The sequence below is a fragment of the Parasteatoda tepidariorum genome, chromosome 5, assembly GCF_982258835.1.
Source record: "Parasteatoda tepidariorum strain Cologne lab strain chromosome 5, Ptep-v5.0, whole genome shotgun sequence".
NCBI classification, from domain to species: domain Eukaryota; kingdom Metazoa; phylum Arthropoda; class Arachnida; order Araneae; family Theridiidae; genus Parasteatoda; species Parasteatoda tepidariorum.
Genome location: NC_141759.1, coordinates 21,963,714 through 21,982,810, shown reverse-complemented (window position 1 = coordinate 21,982,810; position 19,097 = coordinate 21,963,714). Strand labels below are relative to the sequence as shown.

Here is a 19,097-nt window from a genome sequence, read left to right as displayed (position 1 = left end):
CTCAGTAAGTGCTGTTATATGTATTCTTTCATTCGTCAAATTGACGCGTGTTCGTAGAGATTGGTATATAAGAAACGTCCGTAAACCTAGTGTTAAAGGAAATTGTTAGGCGTATGTTCTCTTGTCACAAGGGTTATTATTGGTCTAAAGTTTAAACTAATCATGTGCGGGAAAGTTTGATTGAAAGCAGCCTGGTACCAGTTGGTATAGTTAACATTACAATGCTTGTACGCTTAACGAATGGGACGGATGTATTCTGTCTTCGAAACAGTTTCATGGTTCACAACCAACGCACTTCTAAAAGGATTATCCTTGTACAGTGAATTTTAACTGCAGAAACTCTATAATAAATTCTGTAGAAATTCTCTTTCATCTCGTCTGGAGACATACATAGTCAATCCTCTATGAAAACAGCTCTCTATTGGCTCAATACAGCATCTTCGCACAAACATTCTGTAATAATTCTGTGGACAAAATTTCTCTTTATATATATATATATATATATATATATATATATATATATATATATATATATATATATATATATATATATATATATATATATATATAAATTTATTTATTAATTATTAGAGTGAGGACAGCTATAAAAGTAGACACGAAATCGTTGTGCTCCTCCTCAATAAAAGTTAGGCAAAATCTTGCAAAGTAAATCAGTAAAATGTTTCATTTTAAGGAATAAGGGAAAAATCAGTATCTGTTATTGGTCTGTTAAAAGGGTCCACGGAAAAAGTCTTTCCCACGAATTAGTTATAGGGATAATCGCCAGACTGATAATTGATGCATACTTGAACTAAACATAGATTAAAAGACAGGATGTGGATTTCAAAGCATGAGCTAAGCGTTTCGATTTGAATAATAAATTAAGAAATAACACAAAAAGTTTAATTGAAGAATTTCATGTTTTAGTTAAATATATATATATAAGCTAAAAAATTGAGAAAAAAATAAAAAATAATGACAAGAGAAGAAAATCATTTACAATAATTTTTTTAAAAGTATTTAAGAAACATAATTTTTAATACCTCAAAAAAAAAAAAATTTAAAATTTGGAAAACAAAACTAAGAAAAGATATAATCTCTTCATCAGCTCACACGATTATATCCGCAAGAGGAGTGCTTTCTAATATTGTATTAATATAGCCAGAGCAAAATATATCAATACAACAGTGTGAGGAGCACTCAAAAAATTTAAACGAAATTAGAACACATTAAGTAAAAAATATGTACGGAAAAACAAAGGAATATATCAAGCAAAAAACTGAAAATAAAATGTAAAGAGATTAGAGAACAGTACACGAAAGGAAATCTACAAGATGAGGAGCAAAATTAAATGAACTTACGCGTACCTGAATCTTTCAAGAATGATTTATAATATTTTCGTAATAAGATTGCCAGATTACAATATATGAAAACAGAAGCATAAATAAAGTGATATCTTATGGTACATTCTTACTGCAAAACTGAAGCTCGTCTAATTTGTTAGTTACCTTGGGTGGGCCCGAATATGGATGCGCGCAAGGTAATAATATAATACAGGATAATTTAAAGTTTGTAATTAAAAAGTTTGATAATTAAAACAATTATTTAAAAAAAAAAAAAAAACAGGATTTACTCGTTTAGAATTGATTTTTAGCAGGAGCCAAATTATTATTGCTGCTGAAATCCAAATATTAGGCTCAAAGAGCAAATCCCTAAACACAAAAAATTAGAAGCCGAACTGAAAACTGATAATAAAACTTATTAATTATTTTCGTTTTTCTCTTTGTTTTTATTGTGCTATATATATATATATATATATATATATAATTCCAAATTCCTCCTTTTATTATACATTATTTAAATAAATGACTGAAAAATATTATGTAGTAACAAAAAATGTGTTAACTTTTAATGTGTAAATGTGTTTACTGCAAATATCTGCTTGATTACATCCATTTTATATTTTCTTGTTTATGTACATTTTATCTTCAATGAAAAACGTTTTACGTTTACTGCTCACCATAGTTAAATTTGTGACACTTATTTGCAGGTTTTATTAGATAGACTGGCAGTAAGTATGAACTAATATTATTATGTTTTTACAATTTTTTAATTTTTTATTTTATGTTATTATAACGCTTTACAGCTTTACAGCTTTAAATAAACACTTTTTGAAATTTCTAGAATGCTGTGGCTGACGTAAGTATAAATTTCATTTCTTGATTAATCTTTCCTTTTAGAGTAAGAATTTGAGACAAATCAAAATAGAAGTATAAAGATTTCAAAAAGAAATTTTAGAACCTTTAAAATAACATTTTCAGTTGGGTAAAAAAGTTGTTACTGTAGACATTTTTTTTCTCACAAAATTTATATATATATATATATATATATATATATATATATATATATATATATATATATATATATATATATATATATATATATATATATATATATATATATATATATATATATATATATATATATATATATATATATATATATATTGGTAAATGTCATTCCTTCGCGTTTTTATTGGAGATATTTCCGTTACATGATCTGCCACGCCTGCTACAATTGCCAAGGCGCCATATTAATTTTAAGCAGGAAAATTTTTCAAAAAATAATAAAATGTTTATTTTACCTCGGGGGTGACTATGAGTTATACATTTTGAGCTAGTCCCTTTCTGCTATTTTTTTTTTGTTAGTTTCTCACGGGCTGCTGCCCGGAAGTTGCAATGACTTGGCGATTATCCCACCATTGATCACGATTAGGAAATCTCCCCATTTTTTTTTAATCTCAATTGGACCGAAAGAAGCCGTTATTATTAATATTAATCGGATTTATTACTTTAACCGTAACACACACACACACACACACACACACACACACACACACACACACACACACATATATATATATATATATATATAGTATTAGTACAAAAAATGCTCATTTTTTGCATTTATTTCAACAGAATTAATTTATACTATTTACACTTTTATTCAAGACTACAGCTATTTATTAACAGTGCAAATGTGGATACAAAGTTTCCAGCTACATGGCTTTCTCAAATTATTCATACAGTTGCTGACATCTAAAATTTAAAGCTTTAGAGATTGATAAGTTGGTAAAATAAACATTCCTAGCTTGTGTGCTCAATTAAGGTCTATAAATCTTTGTCAAGTAGAAGGAAATGAGGAAGATACATAATGGGTTATAGTAGGATTCGAATCCTCCATGATATAGACAACGTTTGTCAGGTGATATACCTCGGCCTGGAAGGCCCCGATAGGCTAGGAAGCAAATGGCGGTTTATAAGAATTTTTGAATCATTTAAATGTATTAGTGACGGAAATAACTTTAAATAGTTTTTGAAAAACCTAGAACCATACATTAAAACCTAAGCATAGTTATTAGTAGAATTAAATTTCCTGAAAAATCATAGAGAGTTCACAACCCTTTTATTCACAACACTGTTCAGAAAATTGAAAATAAACCATTCACCCTTTGTTTTTCAAACCACCAGATGTTCTCACCTCAAATGTCCAATTTACATGACGAATGGAAAAAAAGTACAATTGCGACCTCAGATACCGAATTAAATTAAGACTAGGAGGCTCCGCCCCCTGTTCGCTAACGCTCGCCAACCCCCGAGAATTGCCACAGAATCCTATGTGGTTCACGCCGTGAACCATGGCTCACTGCGCTCGCTCGCCAATGAACACAATGTTCTAGCACAAAGACATAGTATATTATCATCAAAGACATAGTATTTTATCATCAAAGACATAGTATTGTACTTATGTAGAAGAATTCTATCAATGTTCTTATTGGCTTTTAAAAAAGTATATTAGCTATTTTGATTGTACATGGTGAAAAAATCAAAACATTAGCTAAATGAGAAACATATCAGCAAAATAAATTATCAAATATTGCAGTTACTCAAAATGTGTATAATAAATTAGTTAATGCTAGAAATTCTGAAAGTTTTAGAATTTTTTTTTATTATTTAAAAATATAAACTTTAAACCCTAACTTTTCCTTGTGAGATAATAACCCTAAAAAAGTCTTTCATTTTCAAGAACACAAAAATTTGTTTTATCGCCAAATGAAATATTTTTTGGTGATCAGCATTATTAAAATCAATTTTTATATTAATTAACATTTGTGATAAAGTACATAACATTTTGGAACAAAATAAGGATGTTTTACATACAATAAATTAAAATGCATGACTGTTAGCATTACCCGAGAAATACCACCTGGAGGTCGCCATGTTGCATTTCTAATCGGGGAGTCTCGATTTTGGCAGTTCCCCTTGCCTACTGCCAATAGAAGTTTCAATTAAATTTTTTTCAAAAAACATTTTTTTCTGCAAAGCTTCAAGAAATTAACACTAAGCATTTAGAATTTCTTTGATAACACAATTATAGATTTGGCATCTTGGAGCAATTACTGAAAGGCTGTCAGATGACTTAACTCTTGACAGGCCAACATAAAGTTGTCCATGACTAAAAACTTGTTTAGTCAATACTAAACTGATTTTCTCAAAAATCTGACCTTGTGACTTATTTGTAGTCATGGAGAAGGCCAGCCTAATTAATTCCTAATTGAATTTAAATTAAATGTTATCATGTTTTAAGGGCATGAATCTGAATTGAACAACCTGATAATGCTCACTCTGGTTATTGTTTCCGTTTTTAAAAGCGCTATGGGCATGAATCTGAATTGAACAACCTGATAATGCACACTCTGGTTATTGTTTCCGTTTTTAAAAGCGCTATATGTTGAGCCAGTATAAATGAAATATTATCATGTTCTTAGGGCATGAATCTGAATTGAACAACCTGATAATGCTCACTCTGGTTATTGTTTCCGTTTTTAAAAGCGCTATATGTTGAGCCACCTCATGTGACATTTGCCATGTGACATTTTTAGCAGCAATCATTGGTCGATTTTCTAACGTTGCCATTCGGGGAGTTGTAATGAGGCTTTTTTTTGGTGCCGTGTAAGAGAATATATATATATAGATTATTATGTCTAGAACTTTATTAGAAGCATCCAGGGTCCAATACTTCACATTTTTCGCATCCATGATTTTGCCATTGATCGGAATGATAACAGCTTTAGGACTCTCTACGCTGATGATCGGATCTGAAAATTTGAAGGGAACTTCCTGAAGTATCAAATGTTGGTTAGCCAAAAAAACAAGACAAAAACGTTATTATAACTATCAACTTGCCTTTTTCAGTAAATCAGTTTCAACAGTTAGCAATTTTACCTATCTAGTACCTATCATCAATATTCATCTAGCCTGGACAGACCAGATCATATACAGGGGTTCCATAAGAATATGAAAAAACTTTTATACTTACTCTCAGTAAGCAATCATTATTTTAGCATCAAATGTTTGAAAAAGTTTAACGACGCAAAACTGTTGGCAAAATTTAAAAAATCATACTTGAAGCTTTTAGAAATTGTTTCCTTTTTACACATGCAAAACTTGCATCGACAAAAATTACTTTATTTACAAAACCTGGGTACCTGGGCCGTGCAGAAGGCCCATATCCCATACATTATGAAATAATACAAAAAGTTAAAATAAAATACAGTTTGAGTTCAGCAGTCTATGGGGTGGATGTTACATTGACAAAAATCAAAGATTCCAACTAGCTACGCTTTGTTAGATAATATTTTCTAATGTTTATGAAAGTTAAGCTATTTTTAATTTAATATGTTACATTTCAATTAATTTTTTTCTCCACTGCTTATCAAAAATTAAAAGTATCATATTAGATCCAACTTTATAGAAGCTACCTCGCAGCAATTGCAATAATCAATCTCAAATTGTGGAACGCCTCCTATAACTGAAAGTCTCCACACGGTATCTTATAGGTAGTCCGATCAGACCATTATGTGGACAAACTAGTTTACGAAAGAGCCATTTAATGGAAAATCTAGTGGAAATAAGAAAGTGATTGCGAATATACGTCCAAATGTTTCTTTTAAATTATGAGTATAATTGGTTTTTCTTATTTACTTGTCAACCACCAAAGAATCAATTATCAAATATATATATAACTTTCTCTCAATTACTTTAAAAATAGAATGTTGGTTCATGCCCATATTTGGTTCACTTTTTAAATAGTCTGCGCGGACTAATAATATACCGCTTGGGGGCCTTCTGATGTAGGAGGTGATGATTATACCCGCAAGGGGTTACAAGAACTCAAGAAAGATCAAGAAGTACTTTGCCTCTTACAAACTCTACTCAAGGGGTTTCCCCATGCCAATGATGATCTTCACCTCCAAACTCAAGATTTACTTCTTTAAGGACTTGCTTTGCTATTGCAACATACTACAACTTCATTGATATTTAGAAACTCCTAGAATACGTCAAAACAGATTCGACGAAATGCTTAGTGGTGCTTCTCGCCAAACGCCGAGATAACCCCAATATCCAGCATCCAACATTATAAAATTGAATCTGGTTTAATGAAAACAACTTGTTCACTTTTTTAATAGTCTGCGCAGACTACTTTTAAAAAACCGTGTGGAGGCTCTCTGATGATGGAGGTGAGGGCCCATTTGCCCAGCTTCATCAGCATGCTAGACTAGGAGCAGTTATTTCGTAGTGACACTTTTAAAAAGTAGGCGTAATTTTCCTCGATCTTCAAAATTATTGAAACTTTCGCAGAAAGCGGAGCAGTTGGCATCTCTACGAAATGAGCGTTGGAAGAAAAAAGTAACCACTATAATTAAATAATTTTAAGAGCATTCTTATGAAAATATCACCCTCCTGTTAACAACTATATTGCTAACCAGTCTCTTATAGTGATGTAATAACTCCATTAAGAAACTTAAGAATAGTAAGGGACCGGGAAAATAAAATTAATAATAAACTTATCAAAGCACTCCCCCTTAACTACATTCACTATTTAACATGCATTCTTGACTCAGCGCTGCGCTTATCATATTTCCCCTGTCATTGGAAGATAGCAGTCGTTAAATTTATCCTAAAGCCAGGAAACGACCCAACAAAACCGGAGAGCTATCGACCAATCAGTTTAGTCTCCTTCCTCACTGAGCAAAATAGCTGAGGACATCATCTTGTGCAGAATAAGAGATTTCTGTGATGATAACCATAACCCTAAACATTCCACACAACACCAACTCATCAGGCTCACTTAATACATACACGAAGGGTGTATAAATTAAATAAATACAATTTCCCTAGGCAACTCATTATAATTATACGATCCTACCTAACGCGCAGAAAGTTCATGGTCAACTGCAACAACTTTTTCTCCACCATAAGACCCATTAATAGACCCACTGGGAGCGATGCTCCCCAGGGTAGCAAGCTAGGACCCCTCCTATTTTTTATTTTTATTAATGGTATCCCTAGAGACTATAGTATTCTGACTGCACTGTATGCTGACGATACAGCTATTGCCACACAAAGCAAGTACATCAACGATATCAACCGAAATATTGTTTATCTTCTCCTCACCATCATTGACTACTTCCAAAATTGGAAACTTGCCCTCAATGTCGACAATTCTCAGGCAGTGCTATTCACCAGAAAAGGAGCTATAAGATGGATGTTATGATTGATAACAACTTCTCATTCAAATGGGAAACGAAGGCAACGTACTTAAGTGTCATTGTGAATAAAACCCTGACATTTAATTATCATTTTAAAAACATTAAAAATAAATTCATTGCTGCAAAATGCACGCTTTATCCTATTCTAAAACGGACTCACGCCTAAGCACTAAAAACAGGATTCTAATTTTTTAAATGCTTCTCTCCCCCTATTAACATATGCAGCACCCGCCTTCGGAGGGACTGCTAAGATAAATCTTAAACTCTTACAAGGTGCTAATAACAAAACCCTCCTCAACATCACAAATTCACCCTGGTATTTCAGTAACAAAAATACCTGTAACTGTACGCCTAGCCTTTAAGACCTATATAAAAATAGATCTCTTAAGTATTTCGTTAAAAGTACTTGACACTCCAACACCATTATATGGTGTTCCTCTAACTACGACCCAGATGTCCTTAATTGCTGGAGACGACCAAAGGCCATCCTCCACTACTATAAAAATCTTCAAGACTTCGTTTGAGTCGTATTGCTGATTTTTCTTTCCCCCTGACTGGCTCCTTATCTTTTCCATCATCATTACTCTTTCCCAATTACTTGGGTTGATCCTACATTTCTCCGCGGAATTATTGCAGCTCATTTTGAATCAATTTACGTATACAACTACTAACAAAGCTAATAACTAACTGCTTATTTGTTAAAAACTATAAAAAATAAGTAAATATATATATATATATATATCTGATGATTTTTTAGTAAATTAGTATTGAGAGCAACATGATTGAAGAGTCCAGTTGTGCATAATCTTCTTTTATTAAGTTGCGATGGTGAAATAGCAGTTTAACCCCTCTCCAAAGCGGGAGAGGGGGGACACATATCCCGTCTAAGCTGACGGATTTTATGTTAGCAAAACAAACAACAAAAAGCCACGCCAAAATTAGCGCTCTGCATTTTATAGGATGATTAAACAGTGTGAAGAGGTCCCAGTCATATGCTTTTTCTGTATTCTTACGCTTCATCAAATTTATTTATTACTCAAAGCAAATCGTTTAATCTTTCCTTATATGGAAGTGAAAGATCTTAAAATAACTTCTCTTTTGAAGTATTAATCTAATTATTATTCATTGGCATGTTTTCAACCTTGAAGTCCCAAAATAGAATTTCTACCCTTATCCTTTACTAAAGATATTTAATAAAAAGGAATAAAGTTTTAATGCTTTTATTAATACAAAAGTATTTAATTTTTGTATTACATCCCCCCCAAAAAAAATTTTGGTAAGCCAAAAAAAAATAATAAAATTAAGAATACTATGAATATATACTTTGTGATGGTATGACTGTCCTCTTTCCTACTATAAATAACCTTTTTCCACTATGTGAAAAAAATTATTTACAGCAACAACAATAAAAACATAATAATACAATTTATCTATTTAGTGAACTAAACAGAAAGAAAAATTTAAACATATAATATAACTATTCTAAAATAACTTTTCAAAAATTTTCACACAAAAATATACACAATTTTTATGCAAAACGACCTGGACAACAAGTGTCATTTAATCAGAATTTAAGATTCTGTATGGTTAATGGGGTTTTTTACTAGATGAAATTCTGTATTCCCCTTTAAAATGGAGGAAAACAGAATTTCATGAAGCACTGTGTAATTGAGAGATCCATACTGGATAAAACAAAAATAGTTTAGAAAGTTTTTTCTCAGTGTTGAGAAAGAAAAAAAGTTCAAGTTACTTCGCCCTCACTCCTAACTGATGCTGAGGTAAACATCTCCACACAACGCGATTCGGATCTCTCAAAAAAAATAGGGATTACTTCTTCCCTTGAAGAAAGTAAAAATTTTCTGTTGGTGACTATTCATGATTTAATTTCAACATTTGTGGGTTGTGATATTTCCTAAGCTTTGAAACATGTACTATTTCAAAATTTTGTTTACTTAAATTATTCTTTTTATTTATTTTGTAATTAACTTCTGAAATTTTTTGAAGAATTTTATACGGTCCACTAAAAGGAGGTGACAACTTCCTCGTATTAGGATAAGTAAATTCTTCAAACAGAACTAATTCATCATTTTTAAAGTCTATATCTAAAAATCTAGAATCATAATAAATTTTATTTCTTTCATGATATTCTCTAGTTCTTTGAATTGCTATTTTCTTAGCTTCTTCAACAGGTGGATAGACTTTTTCATTTAAGGGATTTTCGTAGGGGAGTCTACCATGCATGAGGTATGCAGGTGGAAACTTTGTTACAGAATGGGGAGTTAAGTTATAAGTATTAACTATATCTTTCAACAAAACAGGCCAGGGAGTTTTAGTAGGTTTTTCATTAATTTTACATTTTAAACGGGTAATTATTGTTTGACCAAGGCGTTCAACCTTGCCATTAGACTGCGGATGATGTGCAGTTGTCAATAATTGTTGAATTTTATTATGTTTCAAAAACTTTTTAAAATGAGAAGAAGTAAAAGCAGCGTTTCGATCACTTAACAAGGATTTAGGGATTTGATTTTGAAAAATTTGATGCAAAAAATTTGTATAAGTTTCTGAGCTAATGGATTTTGATGCAAAAGCCCACATGTAGCGTGTAAGGTGGTCAATAATTAAAGTTAAATATTTTTTTGTTGAATTATAGTAATTCAATCCACCAACACTATCTATTGCTAGTAAGTCAAAAGACTGATTAACAGGGGGTAAGGATTGTAATAATCCAAATCTTTTTTGTCGCGGTTTTTTATTTAATTGGCACGTATGACAATGTTTACAAAATTTTGTTATATCTGAAGTTATGTTGTTCCAATAAAAAACAGGGGTTATTAAGTTAATCATTTTCTGTACTCCTGGATGATTAAATTTATCATGAGCATTTTGCAGAAGTTTTAATCTTAACGAAAATGGAACAACTATTTTAGTAAAATTTTTCTTACGTACACACAAAACATTATTGATATCAACAAATTTACCTTGTAAGTTATCTTTCCTTTGAGCTTCCACTATTTCACTCAAGTTCAATAAATGTGAAACATGAACATTATTATTTTTACTATTACTTTGGACAATTGAATGTGTTGCATCTCTCGAAAGCCAATCTGCTTCAAAATTAGCAGAGCCTTTTGTGTATTTAATATCATATTCATACATACTTAATAATAATGACCATCTAAATAATCTTCCTTTTAAATTTTTAACATTTTTTAGCCAAACTAAAGCAGCATGGTCTGTATGTATGGTGAATTTTTGTCCAAAAAGGTAATGATGGAATTTATTTAAAGAATCTACAATAGCAAGACATTCAAGTTCTGTAATTGCATAGTTTTTTTCATAGTCCCTTAATGAACGAGAATGAAAAGCTACAGGATGCAATACACCACATTCATCTGTCTGTTTTAGCACACATCCAATTCCAACTAATGATGCATCAACAAAAAGATGACATTCATGATTAGGGTTAAAAATTTTCAAAATTGGTTTACAAATAATAGCATTTTTTAAAAGTTCAAAAGATTGTTGACATTTTTCTGACCACACCCATTTTACATCTTTCTTTAACAAATTATTTAAAGGATGTCGAATACTCGCATAATTATCAATAAATTTATTGTAAACATTTATTGATCCGAGAAATCTTTGTAATGATTTTACATTTTTAGGGGGCACTAATTTTTTAATCACTTCGATATTATGGTTATCGGGTGATACAATTCCATTTTTAATTTCATATCCTAAAAATTCTATTTGTTTTTGCAAAAATGAACATTTTGAAAGTTTTAATTTTAAGTTTTCTTGTTTACAAATATCAAAAATCTTTTTAAGATGGGTTAAATGTTCATCATAAGAATTAGAAAATATAATGATATCATCAAAGTAGTTTGTAGCAAATTTAATTTTATGTTTATTTAAAATTCTACGAACTGTACGTTGAAAAATGCTCGGGGCATTCTTCCAGCCAAAAGGTAATCTTAAGTATTCAAATAGACCATTGTGAGTAGCGAATGCTAATTTCTCAGTGTCATCAGGATGAATACGAACATGATGATATCCCTGTGATAAATCTATTTTAGAATAATAACTACTATTAGACAATTTTTCTATTAAAGTTTGTATTAAAGGTAGAGGTTCAGAATCTGTTTTTGTAATTTGATTTAGTTTTCGATAGTCAATACATAAACGACTCTTTTTATTTTCATCTTTTTTAAAAACTAAAGTTACTGGGGCAGCATAAGGGGATGAACTTTCTTTTATAATGTTATTTTTTAACAATTCCTCTATTTGTAAATCAATTTCTTGTTGTTGTTTTGGGGATGTTTTGTACGGCCTTAGAGATATAGGTAAATCTGAGGTTAACCTGACTCTTTGCGGTTCCATTCGAATTTCTCCTACGTCGTGTTTATGTTTTGCAAAAATATCATCATAACTTTCTAAAATTTCTTTTAAGTCCACATTTTCTATTTTGCTTTCATATTTTATTTTTTCGTCGATATTAACCTGATAATGTGTGCACCCATTACCTAGATCTATCTTCGAATCATTTGAAATTTTTGGACATTTTTTCTTTTTCCTATTTGTCCTTTTCCTTTTATTTTTGTTACCCTTTACATTATTTTTTTCAATGTTTACTTTAACTGAAACATCTTCAACTTTTATTTTTTCAACATTTTTACCCTTAACATTTTGAGAATTGTGCTGTCTAATGTGCAAAGATAAGTTGTCACTGTTAAAATTAGCAGAGGTGATCAATCTCTTACCAAATTGAGTAACAACTGGCCCGACACAATTAATAAACAAACAAAACTCTTTGCAAGTCTGCAACCCAAGTAAAGCATATGGTAAATCAGTATCAATTACAAAAAACTTAACTGACTTAACAATTTTGCCTAATTTAAGGGGAAACTCACAAATTTTGTTAAGTGTTAGTTGTCCTTTTGTTTGGGTAACCTTTAATTCCTTACATTTTTTAATAGGAATATTCAATTTTAACACCAAATCTTTTGGTATTACATTTAATGTTGACCCGGTATCAACATTCAATAATATCTCTTTTACTTTTTCATTTTTATTTTGTTTTGGACGTCCCTTTACGTATTTATTTTTCACTTTACCTCCATTTAGGTATTCTTTTTCTACTATATATCCATTTTCGTACTCATTTTCAACTATATATCCGGATATTAGTAATTGCTATTGATTACTTGTCATATTTTGAACGTTCACATCAACCACATTACTAGGGTTGTTTACACACGAAGAGCCCATGTGAAATTGATTCAAAAGTCCTTTCTTTACATTGATTCAATGGGTTCTCCTGTGTAGTATGATGTATTTTGGGTTTTGTCACATTCGGGGTTACATTTTTATTTTTAGGACAAGCCGGGGCTTTATGTCCTGGTGCATTACACTTAAAGCACTTAATGTCATATTTCGGGTTTTCTAACTTCCTAACATATGGTCCCTTATTAGATTGAAATTTATTTTTATCTAAGTCACTTTTAATTTTTTCATAAAGTTTAAGTTTTTGTTTAAATTCAAAAAGGTTACTGGCTCCATAAAGAACTGTTTTATTATTTGTTTGGTCTGGTATTCCTTGAATTATATAAGTGATTAGAGCTAAGTCATCAATATCACTTTGAGTAGCTATTTCTCTCATTTTTAGGAAATATTCTTGAAGAGTTTCATTATACCTTTGTTTTCTTTTTTGCAACATTGCATGTACTTCTGCACTATTGCAACTAAGTCCAAATTCTTCAAGCAAAAGATTTTTTAGTTTTTCATACGAATTTAACTGAGTTTCACTTCTAATTAAAGTTAATGCGTTACCTTTCATGCATCTTTTTGCAAATAAAAACTTTTGCATATCAGACAATTTAAATAAATTAGCATGAGTTTCAAAATTTTCAAACCAAGAATTTATGTTATCATAGCGATTTCCATTAAACATAGGGGTAACTGCTTCAATATCTGAAAAACTAACTATTAATTTTGTTTCATTTTCCCTATTTATATTATTACTAGAACTTTGACTATAGGATACCATATCTTCATCAACACTAATTTTTGTACATATAGAATTTAAATTAACTTGTGTTAATTGATTTACACAAGTTTTAGTCTGTAAATGTGGTTCAAAATCAGTTTGAGTGTGTTTACTCTCAAACTGAGTAGTTTCCTCCTCATCTTCGGAGGGATTTTCCTTTACGATCGAATTTTTTAAGTGATTAAAATCACATAAACAATTTAAAATATGCTTGGCAATTTCCTCCTTATTTCCTTCACTGGAAATATTTAGAATATCTGAAATTTTGATTAAATCCGAAAAATTAAAAGTATCACAAATTTCTTTTAGTTTGTTTGCAAATTCATTAGTGTTAGTTTCAAAAGAAAATTCTGAAAAATTAAGAATTTTGTTACGATTTAATCTAGACAAATCATTTGGAAACAAAAGTTTAAATAATAACTTAATTTTGTTTGCCTTTGTTACTTTAATTGACGTTTGAACCACATCTATTTCTTTTAAAAACATTTTAAAAGCAGTATAAATGCACTATATCATAAAAAGCTATATATCATAAAAATAAATAAAAAAAAACAATATAAACACAAGAATGCACTTCATATTATTATGAAGGAGAAAGGAAAAAAAAATGCAGATATGCACGGGATTTATCTTTGTAATAAAAAAAAATAAGCACTTTTATCACACTTCGAAGGAGGGAAAAAAAAAAAATCTTTTTCCTATATAGGAATTTTCCATAGGAGCAAAAGCTCCTCTAATTTTTCGAATAAACAACGCGCACATATAACAAACGCGCACATACTTCTTCTGTTTTGATTTCGCAAAACTTTATTTTTTTTCTTTTTTTTTTATCACTCGGTGCCGACTCACAACACAATTTTTCTTTCTTTTCTTCACAACATCATGATTAGGACTTTCGCACACTTCCGCACACTTGATTAGGACTTTTCTAAAACACTAATCTGTATAAATCGCACTTAAAACAGTCACACTTTCTTTCAACGGTCTGTCTCCAGTAGCGAAGCATTCCAGAAGCGATAAGGAACAAATTTTTGACGAAGGGATGATGATGAATCCTTCAGACGGCGTTAGGCGATTTCTTCCGGTCCAATGAAGCTTTGACAAGGGGTGAAACAGGGATTTCCAAGGCGACGAAGTAGCATTCAAGTTTAGGTATAGTTCGCAGTAGTATTGCACAAAAATTTTCTTTCAAGGGGTTTCCTGCACAAAGCAACCATCCTGCGAGGCTTCTGATGATTTTTTAGTAAATTAGTATTGAGAGCAACATGATTGAAGAGTCCAGTTGTGCATAATCTTCTTTTATTAAGTTGCGATGGTGAAATAGCAGTTTAATCCCTCTCCAAAGCGGGAGAGGGGGGACACATATCCCGTCTAAGCTGACGGATTTTATGTTAGCAAAACAAACAACAAAAAGCCACGCCAAAATTAGCGCTCTGCATTTTATAGGATGATTAAACAGTGTGAAGAGGTCCCAGTCATATGCTTTTTCTGTATTCTTACGCTTCATCAAATTTATTTATTACTCAAAGCAAATCGTTTAATCTTTCCTTATATGGAAGTGAAAGATCTTAAAATAACTTCTCTTTTGAAGTATTAATCTAATTATTATTCATTGGCATGTTTTTAACCTTGAAGTCCCAAAATAGAATTTCTACCCTTATCCTTTACTAAAGATATTTAATAAAAAGGAATAAAGTTTTAATGCTTTTATTAATACAAAAGTATTTAATTTTTGTATTACATATATATATATATATATATATATATTCAGGGTGTCTCATGTCTCAGTTAAGCGTTTCAGAATTCCTAAGAGTGGTAGGGTGCATCCTGACGACTCGAAATCATATAGCAAAGTGGGGTCGGAAATGCTTTCCCGAGGCGGTAATGCACACAGAAACACCATAAAGAAAGGAGACGGTCTGTGAAAAATCGTTTTAATAATGCATTGAAATAAGCATAAGGTACATGGGTCAAAGTAAGTGTTCAAAGTTTCTGCCACCGGCTACAATGCACACCTCACACCTCCGGCGCATGGACATCCGAACATTCTGCAATACTCCAGGCATATTTCGAATGTCTCCGGCAGCTACTGCGATTCTTACAACCAGCCCCTCAGCATTGTCAACAGGGGTGCCATAAGCCAGTGTTTTCATATGACCCCAGAAATAAAAAGCAAGACATGATAGGTCGGGTGACCGAGGAGGCCAACGCACTGGAAAGCTCGGAACTTTCGTAAAACGCCATTTACCGCCTCTGGAAAGCATTTCCTACCCCGCATTGCTATATGATTTCGAGTCGTCAGGATGCACTCCACCCCTCTTAGGAGTTCTGAAACGTTTAACTGAGACACCCTATATATATATATATATATATATATATATATATATATATATATATATATATATATATATATATATATATATATATATATATATATATATATATATATATATATATATACATATATATATATATACATATATATATATATATATATATATATATATATATATATATATATATATATATACATATATATATATATATATATATATATATATATATATATATATATATATATATATATATATATATATATATATATATATATATATTCTTGCAGACTAATGACTTCATTTGTCTATGTTATTACATGATTGTATTATGCCTGTCTTGTGCTGTTCTTTCTATCTTCTTTTTCCTCATTATTATTTAACTACGTAACATTAACTTTACTAACCCAATTAAGTTTAACATCAATGGCCTTTGTTTTAGTTTATAATCGTATCATTTACGGAGGTGGCTTTTTTGGCCAGGTACTCCAGTGTACCTATTACTAGTTTGTGCAGTTTTCCGCATCTATAATGCTGGTATTAAACTTTAAAAAAGTTATTTACCTCTACTTTGCTCGTTTTGATCAATCCGTTCGCGTAAGAAAGGCCTCATTTTTTCAATCTTCAAGCATAATTCTTTTAATTATGCCAACAGTTTTGTCATGTTAAATTTTGAAAGAAATTTGTTGCTGTAGGAATCAAATTATTTTAACAGTATTTTCATACCATCGATCCCTTGTATGCTAATAACTTCTTACAAAATTGATAATTTCATTTTCCCGAAGACAAGTTGAAATAAATTGATTTTCCGCCAGTTTTTGCCATTTTTCGGCTTGATAGTTATGAATTATCACAATTTTACCCAAATTTGGATTGGTTCTTTCAAGCGACAAAATTGAAGCTTCAGTATTTCAGCCTTTTGAATGAAGAATATCAATTCAGAGTTATGAGATACATCACAGTGGTGGTAATTGACCACATTTTCCCATTGACACTAAGAAATATCGGATATTTCGATTTTTTCTCTCTTACTATTAAACAAATTGACAAAACAAATATCAAAATCTTAATAAATCAGCCAAATAGTTTCGAAAAGAAACTTGATTATAAATAAGATTATTAAGAAGAAATTGGAGTATAGCAGAAACTATTCGTCTGATTCAATAGATTTATACAAACAAATATTTCCAGACTTTAGCACATAGCAGGGATCCACGTGCTCCAAAAAATGTAAAAAGTGGTGACTAAAACAATTTATTAAAAAATTAAACTTAGTAACTATTTTTGGCATATTTCTTTCGGCTTAGTAAGAAAGGAGAACGCAAGAGACAGTTTCGCTTGAAATATATAAAATTTGAATAATTTTAAAAGTCCCTGTAGTCATAATATAAAAAAATTAAATAGCTAAATTAAATAAATAAATTAAATTAATTAATTAATTAAATAAAAAAACGAATTACGATTTTACCACTTCTTACATTTTTAGGCCATCCCTGACATTGCAGAAAACGAGGATATAGCATTCTGAATTTTGGCGATATGTAGGAAAGTGATAACTATAATTTCTCAAACAAAACTTTCTTTTCGTCGATCAGCTAATCACTACTTCTTTTTAAAAACTAATTACTGTCAGTAATTACTTGTTAATAAACATGTAATTTTTACATTAGAAAAATTAAGTAATAATTCCTTGTAAAGAAGATAGATACCCGTTTCGTGCACATTTTAAATAATAAAAATAGTAATTTTAGGTTGCTAGAAATATACTAATGCATTTATTTGTTAGTTATTTAGTAATGCATCGAAACGAAAGATGTAAAATTTCCAGATAACATAAACAATCGTTTTTTTTTTGGTTTGGGAATAGGATAAAAAATGGCGTGCTGAGCAAATAACGATAAGAGTATTTAATGGAAAATCTATGATAAATAGTGATAACTTTTACATCCAAACATACGACTGCTTCTTAATGTTATCTGGTTGTTCGATAATTACTGTCGTTTTTTTCTCATAGATGACTTAAATTGCACATTTAATGTAGTAGTTATTGCGTGGCTAATATTATTGTATACTATTTTAAAGATCAGACTTTAGACTTTCTTTAGTCAAAATCAGAGCGTCATTAGTAAACAACAAGTTGGTTAAAAATTTAGTTGAAAATGGACACTCAAAGAGAGCATTATTGTCATATTTTATTGTTTTACTTCCGAAAGGGCAAAAATGCGATGCAAGCTCGGAAGAAATTGTGTGTAGTTTATGGTGAGGACTGCCTCACTGAACTCCAGTGTCAGCGTTGGTTTGCTCGCTTTCGTGCTGGAAATTTTAATGTGCAATATGCATCACATACTGCTCGTCCAACCACTACTGATGACGACAAAATAAAGGCGTTATTCGAAGCTAACCGGTGTATGACATCTCGAGAGATATCAGAGAAGCTCGACACATCGAATTCAACCGTTTACTTGCATTTACAGCAGCTTGGTTACGTAAACAAACTGGATGTTTGGGTTCCTCACGAATAAATGGAAATCCACCTCACCAAATGCATTAACATATGCGAATCTTTGCTGAATCGTAACAAAAACGACCCATTTCTGAAAAGAATCATAACGGGTGATGAAAAATGGATTGTTGACGATAATGTAGTCCGAAAACGATCATGGACCAAGCAAGATGAACCCCCACAATCGACACCCAAAGCCAATGTACACCAAAAGAAGATTATGCTTTCTGTGTGGTGGGATTGCAAGGGTATAGTCTACTTTGAGCTGCTTCCAAGGAATCAAACTATTGATTCAAATATCTACTGTCGTCAACTATCGAAATTGAACGAAGAAATCAAGAAAAAGCGCCCTGAACTGGCTAATCGCAAAAAAGTTATGTTTCATCATGATAACGCCAGCCCCACACATCTTTGATAACCCGTCAAAAATTAATGGAGCTGAATTGGGAACTGATGCCACATCCACCCTATAACCCTGACTGAGCACCTTCGGATTACATTTGCATACCTGCCAACTTTTAATCCTTTCCATTATAATTTTTCAAAGTGGTATTAAAATGGAATTAAAAATTCAATTTGAAGCAATCAAATACGTTGTATTTG

General features: G+C 31.1%; 1 long non-coding RNA gene across 1 annotated transcript in view; it reads left to right on the top strand.

Annotated features, from left to right (window-relative positions):
- Positions 1 to 1,884: 1,884 nt before the first annotated feature.
- Positions 1,885 to 19,097, top strand: part of LOC107456106 (uncharacterized) — a 28,959-nt gene continuing 11,746 nt past the window's right edge. Inside the window, exons 1-2 of the long non-coding RNA XR_015433640.1 lie at positions 1,885 to 2,071; positions 2,185 to 2,199. This is a non-coding gene — a long non-coding RNA (uncharacterized LOC107456106). The remainder of the gene's footprint in view (positions 2,072 to 2,184; positions 2,200 to 19,097) is intronic.